This window comes from Thalassophryne amazonica, chromosome 2, assembly GCF_902500255.1.
Source record: "Thalassophryne amazonica chromosome 2, fThaAma1.1, whole genome shotgun sequence".
NCBI lineage: Eukaryota > Metazoa > Chordata > Actinopteri > Batrachoidiformes > Batrachoididae > Thalassophryne > Thalassophryne amazonica.
This window is the reverse complement of record NC_047104.1, coordinates 4,746,347-4,763,876: the sequence shown is the minus strand read 5'-3', so window position 1 is coordinate 4,763,876 and position 17,530 is coordinate 4,746,347. Positions and strand designations below refer to the sequence as shown.

Below are 17,530 nucleotides of genomic sequence, written 5' to 3'. Positions count from 1 at the left end.
TGGAGGGATTCCTCTTCTGCGATCCTCTTTTGGATTTGTTTTTGCCAGGTGTTGATCCAGCGGATTATGGAAAAAGCCGGCTGAATTCCTTTGCATGGAAAACCAGGAAGCGGGGGAAAAGGGGCGGCATGTATATGATGTTAATGAATGCACAGTCACTCAGAAATAAAGTGGACGAGTTGCAAGCACACGTCATATTTCAACATGAATACAGAGATGCATGCCTTCTGGCTATTACGGAGTCCTGGCTTACAGATCGTGATGTGGATGCGGATCTGGATATAGACGGTTTTGGAGGGCCTTTCCGCCTCGACCGGGACGCTGGGGTTACTGGCAAATCACTGGGACGGGGTGTGTGCCTCTACGTGAATGAGCGCTGGTGCAAAAATGTTCTTGTCAGAGACAGTTGCTGTACAAAGGATGTTGAGCTGCTGGCTGTCTCCCTTTGCCCCCATTACCTGCCCTGGGAATTCCCACAAATATTTGTCATGGTGGTATATGTCCACCCCAGAGCAAATGTGGACAAAGCATCCAAGGCTATACTGAATGGGACTCAGAAGCTGCAGTCTAAATGTCCTGATGTGCCCATTTTTGTCCTTGGTGATTTTAATAAATGCTCTCTTAAACAAGTGCTGAGGAATTTTTACCAGTATGTGACATGTTCAACCAGACATAACAGAATACTGGACATGTGCTATGGCTCAGTGAAAGGAGCATATAGATCTCTCTCTCTTCCCCCATTGGGTGGGGCTGATCATAACTGCGTGCAGCTCATCCCGGTGTATTGCACCGTGCTGAGGAGAGGCAGTGTCCTGACCAGGCAGACAAAGTAATGGACAGAGGACTCTGTTGTGCGTCTGCAAGGTTGCTATGACTGCACGGACTGGGAAATATTCAAGGAGTCGTCTGCTGATATTGATGAACTGACTGATGTTGTCAGCAGTTATGTTACTTTTTGTGAAGATTTTGTCATCCCCAAAAAGACAGTTAAAATCTACCCAAATGCTAAACCTTGGGGCTCAAGAGCACTGAAAGTTCTATTCAACAAAAGAAAAAAGGCATTCCGTGAGGGAGATCTCCCAGAGCTAAACAGATTAAAAAGGGAGATCAAATGTGAAATTAGGAGAGCAAAATACAACTACACAGCCAGGATCGAGAAACAATTTAGCCAAAATAAGTTATGCTCTGCTTGGGATGGCCTAAATACCATTCTAGGGAAAATCCTGGCTGGGGCCAAATCGGACAAACAACTCGTCCAGGATTTTAATCAGTTTTATAGTAGATTTGATACACTAGATTTTAGTGATGAACTATCTAAACTAAAAAATGATTTGCGCTGTCCTGGTTCTCCACCTTTTGATGAACGTTCCATGATCAGTTTCTTTAAACGCACTAAAGTTAAAAAAAAAAAAGTCCAGGACCTGACAATATTTGTGGTCGTTTGCTGTCTTCTTGTGCGGAGCAACTAGGCCCTATTTTCTTTTATATTTTTAAACTGTCGCTTGCTCAACAAAAGGTTCCAAAGAACTGGAAACAGAGCATAGTAATACCTGTGGCTAAAAACAAGCATCCCAAAGTTTTAAATGACTTTAGACCGGTAGCCCTAACATCTCTTGTTATGAAGGCATTTGAAAGACTTATGAAACATGAATTGCTTTCACATGTAGAGTCATTATTAGATCCCTTCCAGTTTGCCTATAGGGCTGGCTGTGGAGTGGAGGATGCTACTGCCACACTTTTAAATCTTGTTTTTAAACACCTTGAGGGAAACAAAGCACATGCCAAACTTTTATTTCTTGACTTTTCATCTGCTTTTAATACTATCCAACCTCACACCTTAATTGACAAACTTGTGAATAATTTTTCTGTAGATTTTAATATTGTTGGTTGGATTTTAGATTTTTTAACAGATCGATCACAGAGAGTCAGAGTAAATGGGTGCATGTCAGACACCCTTTGGTCCTCAACAGGATCTCCTCAGGGCTGTGTCCTTTCGTCACTTCTGTACATATTGTACACTAATGATTGTCAAAGCCATCACCAAAATCGTTTTATTTTGAAATTTGCAGATGATACTGTCATTGTTAGTCTCTTACAAATTCATGAGAATAACCATGGCCCGGTGGTGGAAGATTTTGTAAAGTGCTGTGATGAGTCATATTTACAACTAAACGTGGCTAAAACAAAAGATATGTCTGTGGATTTCCGACAACAGCTCAGACCAGCTCAGGCTACCTTCATTAAGGGCCAGCAGGTGGAGTCTGTGGAAACTTATAAGTATCTGGGGACTATAATTGATCACAAGTTAAATTTTAATGTTAATACTGACGTTGTGTAAAAAGGGTCAACAATATCTGTTCTGTCTTCGTAAATTGTCTTATTTTCAAGTGGATAAGACTATTATGATTGTTTTTTACAAATCTCATATCGAGTCTGCTTTAACCTTTTCTATGTTGTGCTGGTATGGGAATCTCAGTCTTAAGGCTAAAATTCACTGGTTAAAATAGTGAAGGCCTGTGGAAAGGTACTGGGAGGACCACAGAGTACATTGTCTGACCTATACTACAGATAAGTGAAGAGGAAAGCATTGAGTATATTGTTGAACTCTGCTCATCGTCTTTTTAGTGACTTTCAATATTTACCTTCTGGCTCACGGCTCAGGTTTCCCTCTGTGAAGGGTAACAGATTTAAGTTCTCTTTTGTTCCTGCAGCCATTACTGTTCTGAACACAGGCCAAGGAAGGAGTTAAAACTGTGGAAGCACTTTAATGGACTGTATTTTTAATGTTTGGACTTGTGATGCTGCACCATGGTACTGATATGTGTTCTGTGTGTCATGTGTTTTTAACGTACTCGTATTCTCAAGCTGCAAAACTAATTGCCCCATGGGGGACACAAATAAAGTGAAGTGAAGTGATATATATATATATATATATATATATATATATATATATATAATTGGAACTGGGATTAATGAAGTTGGGACGTTGTGTAAAATGTAAATAAAAACAGAATCCAATGATTTTCAAATCCTCTTCAACCTATATTCAGTTGAATACACCACAAAGACAAGATATTTAATGTTCAAACTGATAGTCTTTATTGTTTTTGTGTAAATATTTGCTTATTTTGAAATGGATGCCTGCAACGTGTTTCAAAAAGCTGGGACAGTGGTATGTTTACCACTGTGTTACAACACCTTTCCTTCTGACAACACTCAAGAAGCATTTGGGAACTGAGGACACTAATTGTTGAAGCTTTGTAGGTGGAATTCTTTCCCATTCTTGCTTGATGTACGACTTCAGTTGTTCAACAGTCCGGGGTCTCCGTTGTCGTATTTTGGGCTTCATAATGCGCCACACATTTTCAGTGGGCGACAGGTCTGGACTGCAGACAGGCCAGACTAATACCCGCACTCTTTTACTATGAAGCCATGCTGTTGTAACACGTGCAGAATGTGGCTTGGCATTGTCTTGCTGAAATAAGCAGGAACGTCCCTGAAAAAGACGTTGCTTGGATGGCAGCATGTGTTGCTCCAAAACCTGGATGTACCTTTCAGCATTGATGGTGCCATCACAGATGTGTAAGTTGTCCATGCCATGGGCACTAACACACCTCCATACCATCACAGATGCTGGCTTTTGAACTTTGCGCTGGTAACAATCTGGAAGGTCTTGTTCCTCTTTTGTCCAGAGGACACTACATCCATGATTTCCAAAAACAATTTGAAATGGGGACTCATCAGACCACAGCACACTTTTCCACTTTGCGTCTGTCCATTTCAAATGAACTCGGGCCCAGAGAAGGCGGCGGTGTTTCTGGATGTTGTTGATGTTTGGCTTTCACTTTGCATGGTAGAGTTTTAACTTGCACTTGTAGATGTAGCGACGAACTTTAACTGACAATGGTTTTCTAAAGTGTTCCTGAGCCCACGCGGTAAGATCCTTTACACAATGATGTCGGTTTTTAATGCAGTGCTGCCTGAGGGATCGAAGGTCACGGGCATTCAATGTTGGTTTTCGGCCTTACGTGTAGAAAGTTCTCCAGATTCTCTGAATCTTCTGATTATATTATGGACTGTAGATGATGGAATCCCTAAATTCCTTGCAATTGAACTTTGAGAAACATTGTTCTTAAACTGTTGGACTATTTTTTCGTGCAGTTGTTCACAAAGTGGTGATCCTCACCCCATCTTTGTTTGTGAGTGACTGAGCCTTTTGGGGATGCTGCTTTTATACCCAGTCATGACACTCACCTATTTCCAGTTAGGTGTTCTTTGAGCATTCATCAACTTTCCCAGTCTTTTGTTCCCCCGTCCCAACTTTTTTGAAACGTGTTGCAGGCTTCCATTTCAAAATGAGCAAATATTTGCACAAAAGCAATAAAGTTTATCAGTTTGAACATTAAATATCTTGTCTTTGTGGTGTATTCAATTGAATATTATATGGTGGTGGGATTTTTGCCAACTTCTGATTGGCCCATTCACCACTTTCTGAGCTGTACCACATTGTACGTTGACCGCTGGTGGAGCCGAGTAGACCGCGCATGTGAAACGAGTACACCTTGCGTGCAGTGTAGCGCTAGCTGATCGAACAGTGCCTTCTATCGATAACGACCAATCAGATGACGCGATACAACACTTTCTTTGGCTGTGAGTTTGTTGACAAGATGGCAGAAGACAGGTTTCTGTCTGTTAGCGACGCTGACTTAAAACAAATTTTCCACAAAAAAGATGCAAAATACACAGAAATACACAGTCAGCAGCCAACCTGTTTCACGAGTACGTCATTGAAAAGGGACATTTGAAACATATAACACAACTTTGAAACTTATGACAGACGGATGCTTATCGGAGTACTCGGTCGATTTTAAGTAGAAGCTAGACAGGCGAATATCGATCTTTATAAGAAAATGAGCCTGACGACTCTTCGTCACGGACTTAACAGGCATCTCCAGTCGATCGATGGGATGTCAGTTGGTGCAGTATGACAAGAATAATAAAGAGTTGAAACTTGAGATTGATTTTTCAGTTTTAGTATGTTTGACAAACTCCCAATTTTCTTGTTTACCATATAATAAAACAGTTATAGACTTTTGATGAGGTGTACCTATGATTATGTGGACCTGGTCAGGACGGGGTTCACCGAACCCCAGACTTCCCTTTCCAATCATTGTATTCTGTTTTTATTTACGTTAATGTCCCACCTTCATTGGAATTGGGGTTGTGTGTCATATATATATATATATATATATATATATATATATATATATATATATATATATATATATATATATATATATAGTACGTGTGTGTGTGTGAAGAAAATAAGTATTTGAACACCCGCGATTTTGCAATTTCTCCCACTTGGAAATCATGGAGGGGTCTGAAATTTTCATCTTCGGTGCATGTCCACTGTGAGAGACATAATCTTAAAAAAAAAAAAAAAATCTGGAAATCACAATGTATGATTTTTTTAAATTTTTAACAGCATGCCTGCTGCAGTTGGGCTTTTACGCTGTTTCAGACTGGAAAATGATGATTTCTGTGCATTGTTTGTGGACACGCTGGTTCTGATTTAGAAGCAGCATGTCCACATTTTATTCATCAACCTCTGTCAAAGCCATTTAAAGATGTCAGTCATGATTACCAGTGTCGCAGACCAAATGGCCCCCCCCCTAAAAATCAGTCCAATATTTAGGATTTTTCAATTTAATATACAAAATATGTGAAAATCAAGCAAATCTGAGACTGTGAGCTGAGAGCCACTTGTTGATTTCTGCTCAGAATATGACATATTTTCAGTGCTTTAAACTGTGTTCTAACCTTACGAATGACATCTCCAAAGTAAAATTTATTTAAGTTTCGTATTAAAGACTCCCCTTCTCTTTATCTCCCAGTGTGCTGAACCTGCACCACCAGGTGTCCCCGGTGAGCCATACTCCCAGCATGCCTGCTGTGGACAGCAGCTACATCCCTCCTGTCCCGCCTCTCATTCAGGACTATCGACCGTACTACCACCACACCCCCAGCGACCTGTCAGGTAAGTCGAGCCATGCCCGGGCGGGGAAGTGTTTGCTCAACGTGCTCTTGTTGCTCAGATATTACAGTGCTAGACAGCGTCATAGCAGACAACTGTAACAATCGTTCATTTCTGGAAACAAGCACCAACATTGTCACACATACTCCGTAGACATCACCTCGTTTGACAAAACTGACTGGCCTCTTGAATTTTCAATGGGCAGCCACGCAGGGGTCAATTAAAGAATGACACAGGTCAAAATTAAAAGATGCTCCAGTCATATTGAAAAATATACCACATTATTTGTCTGATCACACAGATTCCAAATTCAAAGAACTGTTTTTTCATTAGGAATGTCACATGTGGAGGAGCAACAGGGTGCGTCCACACAGTACACCAGACTACCAATCACACACACACACACACACTAGACACATAGCAGATTTAAAAAACAGACAAAAACAGCTAAGCCCAGTAAATAAATAATACATCCATAATGGAGGAGCAATAAATATTAATTCAAAGTAGTCCAAGTGATTCAAAAAGGGGTTCTGCCTTTTAAAAGTCTTAAAGTTGCAGCGGCAAAGCGTCCTGACAGTGGGGGCTCTGTATCTGAGGCCTGAGGGTGAGAGGCAGGCCTGACTGTGTAGTGTGTGTGTGTGTGTGTGTGTGTGTGTGTGTGTGTGTGTGTGTGTGTGTGTGAGATGTCCAGGGTGATTTGTGCAGCTTTTTGCTTAGTCTTTTCATTGTATGTGCTGCTGAGTGATCAGACAGCGCTCCAAAGCAGGAAGTCATATTGAAGGTGATTATGGATTCAATGAAACATCTACAGAATCCTGTAAGAGCGGATTGGTGAACTTGGAGTCTGGAGCGTACGGTGGCACTTGGAAGGGATGGTATCAGCATTTGTTTTGAAGTTGAGTTTGTAAAAGTATAGTTTAACTGTCTATGACTGAATGTTATGGAGTAAAATAGCAAGAATGGTGACAAAGGTCAGTTTCAGTTGGTACAGGGGGCAAAAGTTAAAGTTGCTCCAATTTTGGTAAATAGCATCATTAAATCACAAAATGCCATTGCTGTGTGTTTTGGTGCCATCCCCAGCCACGCATTCTCAGGAGCGTAGCACCAAATTCTGGGCCCTAGGTGCTAGCCATATTGAAGACCCCCCCCCACTGTTTTTTTATTAATGCAAACACCAAATTTCTAATGCATAGTCAAACCAGGTCTAAATCATGTATACCTTAGATCACACCTGGGAGTCAGAACCCTTTTTAAAGTTGGGGGAGCAATATTGAGTTGGGGGGTCTGGGGGACCAAATTGCACCAACTCAATATAGCTCGCTTTCAAGCTCACCTCTGTTTTCAAAGAATTTGGTTAGCAGCTGCTTTCCCTCATTTAGTTTTCTTTCCCTGTCCTTTTTTCTCTTCTTTTTTGAAATCCGGACTTTGATTTTTTAGGAAAGACATATTTTATTTCAGCCTAAACACTGGGGCTGCAAATAATGATTATTTTGCTAATCAGTTCATCGGTCGATTATTTTTTCGATTAATCGTTTTGTTTTTTTACTTACATGTGAGTTTTGCCATTATTTCTTTAAGTGAGTTATTATTAAAAGGCCTTTGTCACACATCGTTTGACCTTGTAACAAAGTTATGTTATATTCTCGTCAAAAACATACCTGGAGTAGTGTTTTGTTTTATTTTGCACATACATACATCACTGACACACCACAGAGATTTCTATCAGGTTTAGATGTCTACAGCAACTATCTACAGCTGGAGCCGGCGCAAAGCAACACCGTGATGAAGCCTTCCGGGACATGTTGGGGCATGTCCAGCTCATGCACAATCAATGGGATAATCACATGACTGAAAAGCAACCGGAATCCGTCTGAAATCCACCTGAAAGCCGTCCTGTGAGACCAACACGGAGGTGGTTTTGTGCCGCGTAATGAACGGCTCCGTGGCGCGTCCCTCCGCTTTTCTTTCCATGAAAAAAACTCCTGTAACAGTGGAATGTGCCGAAAAAGTGCTGATGTCCTCGTCTCCTGCCTTTTTGTGAAAGTCAGATGAGGTCCCAGATCAACAAAGCCTTTACGTTGGAAATGATCTGGTTGTTTCAGCGGGGTCTGAGCATGTCGATTGGCGCTGGGAGCGCGCCGCGCTCTCAGCAGTTGTGGGCCATCCTTAAAGCGGCAGTAACACTCCTTAATCTGTATAATCCCCATAAAATCGTCCCTGAAAGTCATATTAATTTTCTGAACGGTGTCCACCTGGAGGTCTCTCACAGTTTCTGGAAAAAAATTGATGCAGCAAAGCTCCAAATCGTTCAGACATTTATTCGCAATAAAAATCCGACGAGAGGGGTGGACCAGTGCTCACACAAAGCTTGCTCACAGGCGAATGACGCAACCGACAGGCGTGAAAAAACTCACACATGCGCACGAAGGTTCAAGCTTGGCTGATGCAATCACACGTGATTCAAATCCATATGGTTTTTGAAAAAAATAAAAAGGTCCGATACTTTTCTCACAGACATCGTACATCTATTGACTGTTTCAGAAGACCATAACAGGTCAGATTAACATAAAAAGGTAAAAGTTACTCACAGGCATATGCTCTTTGGGGTTTTAGTGGGGAAAAATTAAGATTAAGTGAAATAAAGCACTGAATCAATAAAGCACCCGATCGAAGCACTGCTTCGATCTGTGAATCACTGCTTCGATCTGCGAATCACTGCTTTGATTGGTTCAAGGTTCAAAGTAAAGCCGCGCTGCAGAAACGGTTGATTTATATAGAAGAAATGAAACATTTGCGGTAAAAACAAGTTATTTAACAACTAATTGATGACTAAATTAGTTGACAACTATTTTAATAATCGATTAAATCGATTAGTTGTTTCAGCACTACTAAACACCTCCTCTTTCTGTCAGATCCCGTTTGGGATGTGTGTGTGTGTGTGGGGGGGGCTGTGTGCCTGGACTAAACCATTGTACATCTGTACAGGGGTGGAAGGGCCCTCAGAGATCTTTCAGTATTATTGTTAGAGCAGAATTATGTTTTGCAACATTTATACATTCATTCTAACGATATTCTTTTACAACATGAATTGTATGGACATTAATAACATGTAACACAAAAATGTATTTAATGCCAGTTATTTGTGCCCCCCCCCATGCTCTGGGCCCTGGGTACATAGTACCCTTTACCCCCCCAGTCTGATGCCCCTGCGGATTCTATTTATTCTTCTGGTTTTGTTTTCCCATTTTTTTGTATATTTTGTCACACATTTGCTCACATCACGTTTCTCCTTGCAGTTCTTTTCTTTTAAGTTGACATGTCCATTATTCTGTCAGCAGCCAAACTACATGTCTGTTTCAGTCACAGCTAGTTGTAATCTTTGGTAGTTTCTCCAGCGTTCAGTAGGTGGCAGATACATCTATGAGATATTACACAGGAAAAACAGATGCAGCAGGGTGTGTCCTCATTATATGTTCTTTTACTTTGGTGAGTTAGAATATGAAAGTATTTATATTTTTCTCACTTATTGTCTATACAAGCTGGCTGTGATGGACAAACTCCTTCCTCGATCCTCTGTATTTATGCCGTGTTCAACCAGACACTGTTACAGAGCATGGAACACGCATGTCTACGTGATGAGTAGTCCAGGGCCCGTATCTGTGAAGCAACTCAAAGTCCTCTCACAGAGCTGCTAACTTAGCCTAAAGTTTTAGAGAATCTCAGCCTCAGAGTGAGCCAGCAGGTGTCTGAGAGCAAGTCTGAGCAAGGAGGGGACAGAAACTCCTGTCTTTGTGAGGAGGCGGGGTTGACCCTGTTGCTAGGTATGACGCAGTCCTCTAAGAGCTGTGATTGGTTGTCGCGGAAAGGGGAGGAGAAATAAAAAGCAAATGCGCTCCACCCTCCTAGTCATGAATGGACAGTGAAATCAACCGATCATATCACCTGAACTACATTAAGACGTGTAAACGTGAGGATAACTTTATGATGATAAAACTCAGCAAATGAATTGTTACACAGCTTGAAAATATTTGAACAAACCTCATTCACATGCAGAATATCTATACATTAAAAGTGTGTGTGAGTTTATTTAGTATGTCCACTGTGAGTACATAATAGAATTTTAAATATGTTACAAAAATCCATGCATGACACAAGAAAGTGAAAACACTTATTTCCATTGTGGTCCATTTAAGAATCAAATGATAAAATAGAAGAAATAATAAAATAAAACAACAATATTAATATTAATAATGACAATATTAACAGTGTGTATATGATAGCAAGAACCTAAACAATTTATAAATACATTAAGACAGTAAATTAACATAAAATAATAATGTAGATCCAGCTGGTAGTGTGTTACTGACTCACTGTTATCTAAGTTTGGGGTTTCCATTAGATAGCATATGAATATGTATTTTGTCTTCCTATAGTAAGCTAGCAGGGTGAACTTTAGATAGATACCTAAAACATATTACATCATAGCTTCTGTTTCTGTAATAAAATAACCATATTTATAGCTTAGCCTAGTAGCTATAATTTAATTTTACTACAAGTCTACGGACTAGGTATACGTATAATACTATCTTCTCCTGTATGAATATTTAGGTTTTAGAAACTAACACGTATAATATTATGTAGTAACTATATTTCTTGTATATGTTGTTTATTGCCCTTATTGTGTAAATATCACTTATATACATATTTATATCATTTATATCATATGTATATCACTTATATACTTATATACATGCTGTCCATATTCTTGAGCCGCTTAGGTGGGTAAGGAGAGTTCCCATGGGATAAAAAAGTTTTTTAACCTACCATCCCTGGTTCTCAAGACCAGGCACCAGGTGGCTCTACTCTACTATATTCTACTCTTCTACTCTTCTTCTTTTTTTTTAGATATTTAGATATACCTTAGTACCCACTAGTAGAGTTCTACTTTAGAATTGGGATGTATTATAGAAGACATACCTTACTGAATTTTCATCCGACATACGGAGAATATCTCTGCTTCCTCTCTATCTTTTCTGCTGTCTTCTCTGCTTAAGAGATACGGGCTCAGGGCTTTTGGTCTTTTGGAGGCATATTTCCAGGATGGTGGAGTGTCTCCTCATAAGATGCCTCTTTGAGCATTTTATGTTTTTTTTATGAATGCTGCTCAGACTCCATCTCATCCTGCACAGTTGCCACGTGGTCTGGCCTGGATGGTGATTCAGAGTTCTTCTGGTCTGAATGTGACATTAAGTTTGAACAGTCCTCCGGTGAAATAACAGATACGATGTTCAACTGTAATAACATACCGTTGTTAGTTGTTGTTTACTGGAAAAGGATTTTTGAGGTTCATTGACCGCTTGTAGTTACACTGTAGTCAGTGTAACCAAAAAATTAACTTCGATAACAGATAATCAGCTCACTGAAAAGTTATCTTTTATAGAGCTAAACCAATAAACCAACCAAAAATTTATCAGAAGCTACAGCTAACTTGCAGTATTGTCTCTGGTACACTTGCAACTACTAACAAGCTGATTTTGAGTTTTAACACAATAATCGCTTCTGGTAGCATCAAAAGCGATAACAGACCCAAACAATGAGTCAGCACTTCTGTCTTTGAGTGCCCTGCCCCCTGCTGGAAGCTCCTGTTTACTACATAACTTATAGCAGCAAAGCAGTTGAGAGGAGCAGCAAAGCTCAACTCTTTACTCAATAACAGTGTTGTCGTCAGACGGAGGTCTTGGAAAATAAAGCAGTGCTGACTTATGGTTTGGTTTATAAATAAAATGAATACAGAAAGAATAACTCCATTAATGTCAATTCTGTCATTTGAACAAAGTTAAAATATAACAAATATCTTTTAATTTTAAATAATGCACTAATTCTGAAGTTTTGTAACAAACAGACAGATGCCAAAGGGATTATGGGTAAATGAGCCTCCACTAACACTGATTGGTTGACTCATTCATTCTATGTAAGTAAGTAAGTAAGTAAATTTTATTTATATAGCACCTTTCACAGACAAGAGCCACAAGGTGCTTCACAACATAAAAGCACAGTACACCACACAATACATCAGACAATGGCTGAGGCATTTAAAACATAGCATAGGATAGCAAAGCAGCCCAAAAGCTAAGCAAAAACTTGTGTAAAAAAGAAGGTCTTAAGTTGGCTTTTAAAAGTGTCGACAGAGTCCAGTGAGCGCAGAGAGAGCGGGAGACCATTCCAAAGCCTGGGAGCAACAGCCTGGAAGGATCGCTCTTCTCTGGTTGCAAAACGGGTGCGAGGAACCATCAACAAATTTTGGTCCACAGACCTCAATGCCCTGGCAGGGGCATAAGGCTGGATGAGGTCACAGATATAGGGAGGCGCCTGGCCATGTAGAGCTCTAAAGGTTAAAACCAAAATTTTAAAATTGATCCTGAAGGACACTGGCAGCCAATGAAGCTCCTTTAAAATTGGGGAAATATGAGTCCTCCTGTTAGCTTGTGTCAGAATTCTCGCTGCAGAGTTCTGTACTAACTGCAGTCGACGCAACTCCTCCTTGTTTAGACATGAAAACAAACTGTTACAGTAGTCTAAACGTGTTGATACAAAAGCATGAATAATAAGCTCTAAATCATTTCGAGACACCATTTTCCTGAGCTTAGAGATGTTTCTTAGTTGAAAGAAGCAATTCCTCGTCAGCTGTTTACAATGCTGTACCAAAGACATGTCTTTGTCAAAGATGACACCCAAGTTTCGAAGACATGATTTAGCAGACTGGCCCAGGTCTCCCAAGTACTGCTGAATACCTGGAATATGGGCATCAGGGGCAATAACCAATGTCTCTGTTTTGTCTGCGTTGAGCTGAAGAACGTTATTCGTTAGCCATTGTTGTATTTCCACCAAACAATGGAGGAAGGAATCAAGCCTCTTAATCTCAGATGGCTTAAAGGAGCAGTAAAGCTGGATGTCATCCGCAAATAACTGGTAAGAGACATCAGTAAATCTTTGAATGATCCTACCTAAAGGGATCAAGTACAATAAAAACAAAATGGGGCCCAATACAGAACCCTGAGGGACTCCGCATAACAGGTCCGCAGACTCTGACCTTATCTGGTTAGCAAAAACGCTAAAGCTACGCCCGGACAGATATGAGAAAAACCACCAAAGAACTGACCCCGACAGTCCGACATGATCCCTCAATCTATTCAGCAGGACCTGGTGGTCAACAGTATCAAAGGCAGAGGACAAATCCAAAAGAACCAACACGGTGGATTTCCCAGCATCAGCAGACATCATAATGTCGCTGGACACTTTCAAAAGAGCCGTTTCCGTAGAGTGTTGTCTACGAAAACCGGACTGAAACCTGTCATGAATGTTATTCTGATCCAGGAAGAGTGTGAGAATGTAAAAACCAACACGTTAATGTGATGTGACGTGTGTGTTGGAATTTAAATGTGCTTTTGTAAAATATGCCATTTTAATAATATGTAAAAAAAAAAAAAAAAAATTGTAAAAGCCATAACTAAGCCAAGTTGTGATTTGACAACCGTCTGATGTAACCGGGGTCATCGTGCATAGAACACTGCCAACTACTGGCGCCCAGACTCTCAGACCCTTACCCATAATCCTTTGCATACTTTTTTTTTAGCACCAGAGAGTTCTGCGGTTTAAACAACAGGATCCACGACGACAATTGTAAATGAACATTATTCAACCAAAATATATATTTTTTCTTTAGCTACGGCAAGAGGCTGCAACAACTATCAGGCGCGCAAAGAATTAGAATTTATGGGATATCTCAATACTTAGGGCGAATACTGCCAGTAGTACTACTGGCCAGTGGATGGCAGTAGAGACCGTAGAGCAAACAGGAAAATATTGGAGAAGCAACCTGAGCTTCTTCTGACATTTAAAATAAACACAATAACACGTAACAACATCTATAAACCCAGAGAATATATTCATGAGAGTTTTAGGCACAATATACAAAGAGTTTAATGCTGTTGTCCGTGTAGAACCTGAGAGCGTCTCAAATGCATTTCTCCTGTCATGACTGTACCAGGATTACCCATAATGTACTAGGCACAGCATGTCCACACTAAAACCTTCAAAATTAGTACAGTACTTTAGAACTAAAACATATAGCTGATATTTTCACTTTATAAAACTTCAGAACTGACGTTAATTTAAATAACATGTCCAAAATTAGTTTGGTTACATTCTAACCATAAGTTAAAACTGTATACCTCTGGATGACTTGGGTGATATTGCTGGTTAGTATGGTGTCAAGAGGAATTATCTTGTGACTAGTTCTCCTCTGACTGCAGAGGATAGAGTGGGTTCTCCTAAAACAGCTCTCTTCTGTTTACAGAGAATAGAGCGTTTTTTCTGCTACAAAACCTTTAACAGGTAAGCACTAAAGTCTTTGATGTCAGACTTAACAAAGGTTTTTAACTGTTAATGCTTTATTTACTTCACCTGCAAAAACACATTAGTGATCTAAAAATTATCGGTTTGATAATTAGCGGTTAGCGGAACTGTGCCCACCACTGACTGTAGTAATAACAATAATCAGTGGTGGGCACAGTTCCGCTGATCTGCTAATTATCGAAGCTAATGTTTTCATTAGCGGATTAGCTTTTCAGCTAATTTTGAAAAGCATCATCGGACCAATTATCTTCCAATAAATTTTGGTCCGATAAGTAGCTTTTTGTAGTAGATGCGCAGTTCTATTCTCTACAAACAGAACAGCTGGTTCTAGAAGAAACCGCTCTATCCTCTGCAGGCAAAGGAGAACTGGTCATAGAAAAGACAACAGCTCATGTCTTTTGACCCCATACTAATATGTTGGCAATGTCACCCAAGTCATCCAGAGGCATACAGTTTTAACTTATGGTTAAAATTTTAACCAAAGTAATTTCGAACAAGTTATTTAAATTAACGACACGTCTGAAGTTTTAGAAAGTGAAAATATCAGATATATGTTTTAGTTTTAAAGTAATGCACTAATTTTAAAGGTTTTAGTGTGGACATGGTGTGTGCACAGTGCATTCTGGGTAAAAGTTCACGACAGGAGAAATGCATTTGAGACGCTCTGATCAGGCTCCACATGGACAACAGCATCTTTGTATATTGTGCCTAAAACTCTCATGAATATATTCTCTGGGTTTATAAACGTTGTTATTGTGTTTGTTTTATGTAAAAATGTCAGAAGAAGCTCGGGTTGCTTTTCCAAAAGCCGAAAAGTCTGTTAAATTGTGATTCAGGCCGTGTGATATAAGCGGCATCAAAATGCATAGAACACTGCCATCTACTGGTGACCGGTTATATCACAGTGTTGTGGACCGCAGGATTTTAAAATTATCTGTAGGTTTCCAAAACCTGAGAGACCACACACGTGGAGATAGAAAACAAATCATAGATCGGACAGGTTTAGTTGTACAGTCTGCGTCAGACACACAGTAAAAACAACACACACGAACAGATTTCACACACAAACATTCCCAGGTCAGACACCTCACTTTCTGATTGCCTGCATGTCACATTTAGCTCCTCACGTCCTTCTTAACACACCACACGGCAGGAATATCTGATAATATTATATTTAGTGTCATCACGATTGTCGGGGCGTCCTTAAGATTCTCGGAAGGGGAAGATCGGGTCCGATGATGCGTTATGACACCGCACCGAGCCACTAACCGATCGGATGTTATGACGCCTCACGGAGCGACTGATTGATGCGTTATGACACCGAGCCGCTAACCGATCGGATGTTATGACGCCTCACGGAGCGACTGATTGATCTGTTATGACACCGCACAGAGCCGCTAACCAATCTGATGTTATGACGCCTCACGGAGCGACTGATTGATGCGTTATGACACCGCACCGAGCCGCTAACCGATCGGATGTTATGACGCCTCACGGAGCGACTGATTGATCTGTTATGACACCGCACAGAGCCGCTAACCGATCGGATGTTATGACGCCTCACGGAGCGACTGATTGATCTGTTATGACACCGCACCGAGCCGCTAACCGATCGGATGCTATGACGCCTCACGGAGCGACTGATTGATGCGTTATGACACCGCACCGAACATGTTTTCACTATTGTTTGATTTTTTTGTAAGACTGACATTGTTATTCAAGCATTCAAACAGCGATTCCTGTCGCCACAGAACTCCAACACATGAGATAGTTTTTTGACAGTTCTTGTTATTGAAAGAAACCTTGTCTCCCTAACTGGATAGAGTTGTGATGTCATTACACGTGTGCTTAGGCGCTGTCTAGCGTGATCTTGAACATTTCTGGGTTTTTTTGTTTTTTTTTTTGTTTTTTTATACAAATGAAAAAAAATGACATATTTTACAAAAGCACATTTATTTGTAAACACCAACACGTTATATTGATTCACTTGTGTTAGTTTTTACATAGAATGAATGAATCAACCAATTAGTATGAGCGGAGGCTTAGTTTACCCATAATCCCCTTTGGGTTCTGTGTTAGTGTTCAAATCTTCAGAATTAGTGCATTATTTTAAAATTAACAGATATGTGTTATATATCACTTTGTACCTTTTAAGAGTTTACATTAATTTAGTTATTCTACCCGGAATAATTTTATTTTTAAATCAAAACCATAATTCAAACCTGCTTTCCATTTCAAGACCTCTGCCTCATCGCTGAACCACCCTGTCCTATCAGCGTAAATTACACTTTCCAACAGCAGGGGGCAGAGCGGACAAAGACAGAAGCGCTGCTCATTGGCTGTTTGGGTTTGTGATAGCTGTTGGTTCTATTAGAAGTTTTAGTGGTGTTTAATCTCAAAATCAGCTTCTTAGTGGCTGAGAGCGTACTGTAGGCAAAATTGAAAGTTATTGTTTATCTGTAGCTTCCGATACGTTTTTAGGCAGTTTATCAGTTTAGTGTTAAAAAAGATAACTTTTCAGTTAGCTGATTACCAGTTATCGAAGCTAACTTTTTGGATAGCTGTGCCCACCACTTCTTCTTTGTCTTTTGGCTGTTCCAGTTAGGGGTCGCCACAGCAGATCAATCGTTTCCATCTCACCCTGTCCTCTGTATCTTCCTCTGTCACACCAACCACCTGCATGTCCTCTCTCAGCACATCCATAAACCTCCTCTTTGGTCTCCCTCTTCTCCTCCTGCCTGGTGGCTCCATCCTCAGCATCCTTCTCCCTATATACCCTGGGTCCCTCCTCTGCACATGTCCAAACCATCTCAATCTCGCCTCTCTGACTTTGTCTCCAAACCGTCCCACCTGAGCTGTCCCTCTGATATGTTCATTCCTAATCTTGTCCATTCTTGTCACTCCCAAAGAGAATCTCAACATCTTCAGCTCTGCCACCTCCAGCTCTGCCTCCTGTCTTTTTGTTAGTGCCACTGTCTCTAAACCATACAACATAGCTGGTCTCACTACTGTCTTGTAAACTTTCCCCTTCACTCTTGCTGATATTCTTCGGTCACAAATCACTCCTGCCACCTT

At 40.4% G+C, this 17,530-nt stretch overlaps 1 pseudogene; it reads left to right on the top strand.

The window, feature by feature from the left end:
* The window catches only part of LOC117521826, a 136,224-nt pseudogene that overhangs the window by 114,344 nt on the left and 4,350 nt on the right, over positions 1–17,530 (top strand).